The sequence below is a fragment of the Bidens hawaiensis genome, unplaced genomic scaffold, assembly GCF_021521415.1.
Source record: "Bidens hawaiensis isolate Kalapana, Puna unplaced genomic scaffold, B.hawaiensis_p1.1 tig00001299_1, whole genome shotgun sequence".
NCBI lineage: Eukaryota > Viridiplantae > Streptophyta > Magnoliopsida > Asterales > Asteraceae > Bidens > Bidens hawaiensis.
The window spans coordinates 3,291,082-3,297,081 of NW_027491074.1; positions in this window are offsets into that span (position 1 = coordinate 3,291,082).

Genomic DNA, 6,000 nt, shown 5'->3' on the forward strand with positions numbered 1-6,000 from the left:
CATAATCATCATCGTACTCAGTAAATCTCACTAAACATGCACTTTTGAATTAATATAAATTAAATCCTATATCTAGACTAACAAACAACAAAATAACAAAACTGTTGGCTCAACTTGTTTGATTACCCAATTAGAGAAACCATGCGTTAACTTTCAATATGTTAACATTTTTGAGTAGTTTACACGAATGAACTACAATTTCATAATCTCGACGACAATATACTATTGATTTATCTTTACTTACTTAATAGCTTAGTACAGGCCTGTGCTAAACGTACATAGGGGTGCAAACAAACCGAGTTCGAGCTCAAATCGATTAAAAAAAACTCAAAACGAGCCAAGCTTTTTCGAGCTTGAGCCGAGCCAAACTCGAGGCTTGTATGGGAAGCTCGTAAGCTTGTTGAGCCTATGTAATAAAAAAAATTAGAATTGTAAATTTAAAAAACTAAAATACATATGCTAATTTTTTATAAGAAATATATTTGAATTGTGAAAGCATATGTTATTGTATTCATGAGATACATGCTTATATACAATGTTGACATTGATCTAAATAATGCAATGGCTAAACTATAGGAATACAAATAATTACAAGATATTTGAAAGGCTAAACTTATGGAGAGAATATTTCTAATTATTTGATTTAGCTTGATTTCTCCATCTTGATTATTTGATTTATTACATTCCTTGATATGCTCCCGCAAGATGGACAGTCTTGTTGTTAGTCTAATCTTGGATATAAGACAATGAAATCTTGATCGAGATAGCGGTTTGGTTAGAGCATCGGCTAGCTCGTCTCTAGTAATGTGTGTGACCCGTATGGAGCGATCTTGAACTTGTTTGTGTACAAAGTGGAAATCGAGAGCAAGATGTTTCATACGCGAGTGAAACAACGGGTTGGCTGAATATTGTGTTGCACTCATGTTGTCAAAAAATATAGTTGGTGTTGAAACTAATGTGTAGCCAAGTTCCTTTAGAAGAGATTTAATCCAAATGACTTCCGTGGTTACTGACGCGATGGCACGAAATTCAGCTTCCGTTGAGGAACGAGCTAAAGTGGGTTGCCTTTTTGAACTCCAAGCAATGGGGTTCGATCCAAGATATACGAGATACCCAGTGGTGCTTCGATAATTATCTTTGTCGCCCGCCTAATTAGCATCGGTGAAACCATGAAGAAGTAACGGTGAGCCATTTCTTATTAGAAGAACTTTGTGAACTGAACCATGAAGGTACCGAAGCAATAGTTTGAGGGCATGATGAAGAAACGTGGATCGGCTCACTGGTAGACGATCAACTTTCCTCGGGTATGAGTATGCTATTTCACCGTTGGTTCTCCGGAGTATGAGTTCTTCCACCTACAAAACGAGCAGCACCGTGAACTTACCCCTCAGAAAGGGACAGAGGGGTCCTCTTTGGGGTAACCCTCCGGTGTGAGAATAAGAGATTGTAGGAGAAGATAATAATAATCTGAGAGTGAGTAAGGAATTGGAATGTATTTTCTTGCTTACCTCCCCTTGTGGAGGTGGTGTGGTATTTATAGTGTTAGGGTTTCCAATGATTGGGCTCAGATCCTATTAGGGCCTTTTTGGCCTCTTCCTATTGCTTTGCGCCACGTGTCCTTAGGACACCTGGTGCTTTTTCATTGATTATTCTCTGACCCAGGCATTTTACCTGACCCATGTGCAATCACGTGGTAGCACATGGGTTTTGCTGAGTTGTCCACCTTTCATTGGCAGCTGTCAACATCAGCATATTCTTATTCCTTAAAGGATACCTTCTGGAAGGTTGTCTGACGAGCACAATCAAGGTTGTCCTTATCCTGATTTGGATAAGGACGAGGTTGATTATGTGCACGTGTGATATGCGCATATCCTGAGGATGCGCGAAGTCTTCTCTTTATTCTCACGCGCAGATGTTTCATGCGCAGATGTGATATGCGCAAGCATATGTAATATGCGCCACGCGCAGATGTGATATGCGTGAGCATATATGATGCGTGAGCATGCGAGATGCGCCACGCGCAGATGCGCCACGCGCAGATGTGATATGCGTGAGCATATATGGTGCGCGAGCATGTGATACGCGTGAGCATATGTGATGCGTGAGCATATATGATATGCGTGAGCATATGTGATTCGTGAGCATATGTGATATGCGCCGTGCGCATAGGTTTTGGCTTTGTGCCTTCATGATATCTTGATTTCAAGCCTCTTGTCTATATCTTGTGGGTTGACCCGCCCCGCTCGATGTTAAGGCGGGTACATACCTCTTCAAGCCCCCTCAGTCTAATGTGTGTCTTGTCTCGCGCGAGCGAGGTAAGATAGATATTAGACTTAATAGTTCTCTTTTAATAGGGTTTTGTCTTTTCCTTTTTTATTTCTCATCGTTGCGCGAAATTCTATCCTTGTGGTTGAAATGAATCGTCCATGTACGCGGTTGGTTGGTGCTGACATGCGTCAGAGATGGAGACGTGTCAGACTTTTTGTATGCTCGAGGTGCTACAGTTGCCTTTCATGTCCCCTCACACAGTGTCAGGAACACGTGTCGCGCTCCTGTTGGCCTGCACCTGCGAGTGGGGGCGCGTGAACTCTGATCAGTACCTGTTTCGCTCCCTTTCATGTCCCCTCACACAGTCAGGAACACGTGTCGCGCTCGCGTTGGCCTGCACCTGCGAGTGGGGGCGCGTGAACTCTGATCAGTACCTGTTTCTCTCTCTCTCCTGGGCCTATAAAAGCAAGCCTTTTGAGTTATTATTCTTCATCTTCATTGTTATTTCAGAGCTTTCCTTTCCTTCCATTTTTATTCCGATTTCCGTTCTTGAAGTAACCTCTGTTTGATTTCACAGTTGTATGTCTGATAACCCAGACACCACAATCTCCCCAAGCAAACGCCGTGTAAAATCATTAGTCATGTCCACTTTGAAGAAGACCGGCAAGGGAAAACGGGCTGCTGAGGCCTCGTTGGAGGAGGTGGGGAAGGGCAAGACAGTAAAGAGGTGGGATGAGATTCCCTGTAAATTGAGATAGTCTGATTTTGACAGTCTCATCGCCTCTCAGGGTTTTCTCCCTGAGTATGGCTGTATGCTTCCGGCGGCCGGGCAAACGGCGGCAGATCCGCCCACCGGCTATATCTCCTTATATTGCCATTTTTTCACTCACTGCAACCTTCGTCTCCCGATGACAAGGTTTATGGGTGCGCTGCTTCAATTTCATGGGATTCACATATCCCAAGTCCATCCTTTTGGACTTGTGCGCATGACTCATTTTGAGTTCATGTGCAAAGCTTAGCGCGAGGAGCCAACCCCTCGGCGCTTTCAATTTTTTTATAAGCCAAAAATTCAAGATTCTTGGTTCTCATTCGTTCCTCGCAGTCAGAAGGTCAAGTGCTGCACTGTTTCCTTCAAGAGCCTTCATGACTGGTCTGAGAAATTTTTCTATATTAAGGCTGGTGTGATTCCCATCCGCATGACCATGCGCGCGATCACTTCTGCGCCCGCGGATGTGAATGTTCTTAAGAACCCAACTGGCGCATGGGTTAATAAGTTGACTGCTGAACCATCCCCCGCCAAGAATATTTGCGAGGAAGCGCTGGTGGGGGTTGGCATGAGCAGGAGGTGGGCCGACAGCGCGACTGAGCCTGTTATCCAAGTTGATGGATTATGTGAGTTATTAGCTCATTGCATTATTTCTGCGTGAATATAATTCGTTTTGCTGATATCATTTGTCTTGTTTTATGCAGTAAGGAGTACGTCCACGCCGCCTATGATGAGCATATGGAGGGTGGCTCTGTCGCGCTGGGCACTGGGGAAGTTGGCTTCCCCGATCGCTTCGCTGATATGTTCATCCCTATTGATTTGGGATTTTGCTTTGACAGCGATGCGCCTGGTAGGCCTTTGTACTTATGCTTATGCCTTTAGAATACCAAATTTGGTTAACATTTCTGTTGCACGTATTGTAGATGCGCTCGAGAACTATGCGCTGGAGCTCGCGGAAGAAGAGGTGGAGGAGGAAGCTGAGGTGCCACAACTCAAGCGTAAAGCTAAAGGGAAAACTGGCGCAGGGGCCAGTAAAAAACAGAAGAAAAATGATGCCCCTGTTGCTCAGGATCCTCCTACTCAGTCGAAGGGACTTAAGAAAACCAAGGGGTTTACCTCCAAGGTTTCCTTGTCTTCTTTGCCTCAAGGTGTGGGCAGTCCTCCTGTCCACACGAGGTATGGTGCCGCCACCTCCTCTCTTCGCGCGGCGGAAAAGGGAAGCGGCGCTGCGCCTGCTGTTTCCTCTTCAACAGGTATACTTTGTTTATACTTTATGGTTTTATGAGCGTGATTCCGATAGAGTTATTAATGAATCTTTGCTCACTCAAATGTTTGTAGAGCCGGCGACCTTGGTGGATCAACCTCAGGCGCAAAAAGGTACCGAGGCTGCGCCGAAGGTTGCTTTGAAGTCCCCTGTTTTGCCCTCAAAAAGGGGGAAAATGGACTTCATGGCGATGTTTAACTCGCGAACGGCGGTGCGCCAAGGTATATATTGCGCTTTTATTTTCTGACTTTTTTCTTTTTAGATCAAGTCTTGAATCATTTCTCTTTGTTGGTTTTTTCATAGGCATTATCGCTGGCACACAAGCTGCTGGCGGCACTGCTGGCGCCGGCGCCAGTGCCGTTGGTTCTGCTCCTGCTCCTGCAAGCACTGAATCTCCCCTCATTGGGATTACTAAGGAGCAGGAGGCTATTTTACGCGCTGATCTCGCGGAGTCGAGACCTCCCTCACCTCCTCCTGCGCGCAGCCCTCGCGAGACTGGTTTTGATTTTTCCAGGTCACAGGAGAAAAGGCCTGTTACAGAGGAAGATAAGGAGGCCCATTTTGAAGACTCCGATGGCGGCCGCGCAAGCCCTGTAGCGCCACGAGATTTCGTGGCGCAGTCTTCTCATGGGGCTGGCGCTGACTTTTCTGCTTGCTCCCCGCAGGTATAAGTTCGTTTTGCTCCGCTGCGCGGACTTCCATATTAGTGTTTAGATGACTAGAACGTTGCTTTGTGTTTGCAGGAAGCCGATCACATATACCGCCCGAGATGGAATATTACTGAGGATAGCTCATTTCAGTCCATGGGGGTGTGTGAAGACTTCTGGGCTCACTCCGTGCCTCCAGCTGAAAGGAGGTTTCAGGAGGAGCGCGCTCGCGTGGACTTGCTCAACGACCATCTTTTCGCTGGGTCAGCGTTCTTTGCTGCCTCCCAAGAGCTTCGCTATGATTATGTAAAGGTGCGTGATGCTCTTGCGGAGGCCAAGCAAGAGGCTAAGGTATCTGCTTGGAATCTTTCTGACGCTCGAGAGAGAGCTGAGAAACTCCAAGCAGAACTCAGCGAGAACCAAGCAAGTGCCAACGCTGCCTTCGTGAAGCGCGGGCATGAGCTGCGGGCTGCGCGGGAGAAGCTGCAGGCAGCAGAGGTGGACGCGGCCAAGAATGCGCGGCGAGTGCGCGACTTGGAGCTGGATGCAGAGGCGCGTGACCAAGCGCTTGTGCAGTCTATCACTGACAAATCTTCATTAGAGAGTGAGGTTGCGCGCCTGAAGAAGGAGCTTGAGGCCGCCCGGGCAGAGAAGGATGAAGCCCTTGCGACGGCAGCGTCTAGCCAAGAAACGCTCGATGCTGCGCGAGCGGAAAGGAAAGAGGCCTTGGCGGCAGCTGCGTCCGACAGAGAGGAGCTGAAACAGACCAAGGAAACTGTTGAGTTGTTAAACTCTCAGATTCCTGCTCTTGAGACGTCTGTTTCTTCCCTTGCGCAGGATCGCCAATGGCTAGTCTCACAGGGTATGACTCGTTGCGCTTATGCGATGAAATACTCAGACGAGTTTCAGACCCTTGTGATGGATTGCAACGCTGCCTCGCGCTTGGTGGGTCGAGCTGAAGGGTTTAAGGATGGCTGTGAATATAGCATGCTGAAGAAGAACCCATCCGACTACCCTTATCAGCTCGACGTTGTCTGCGCGGACATGGCCGAAGT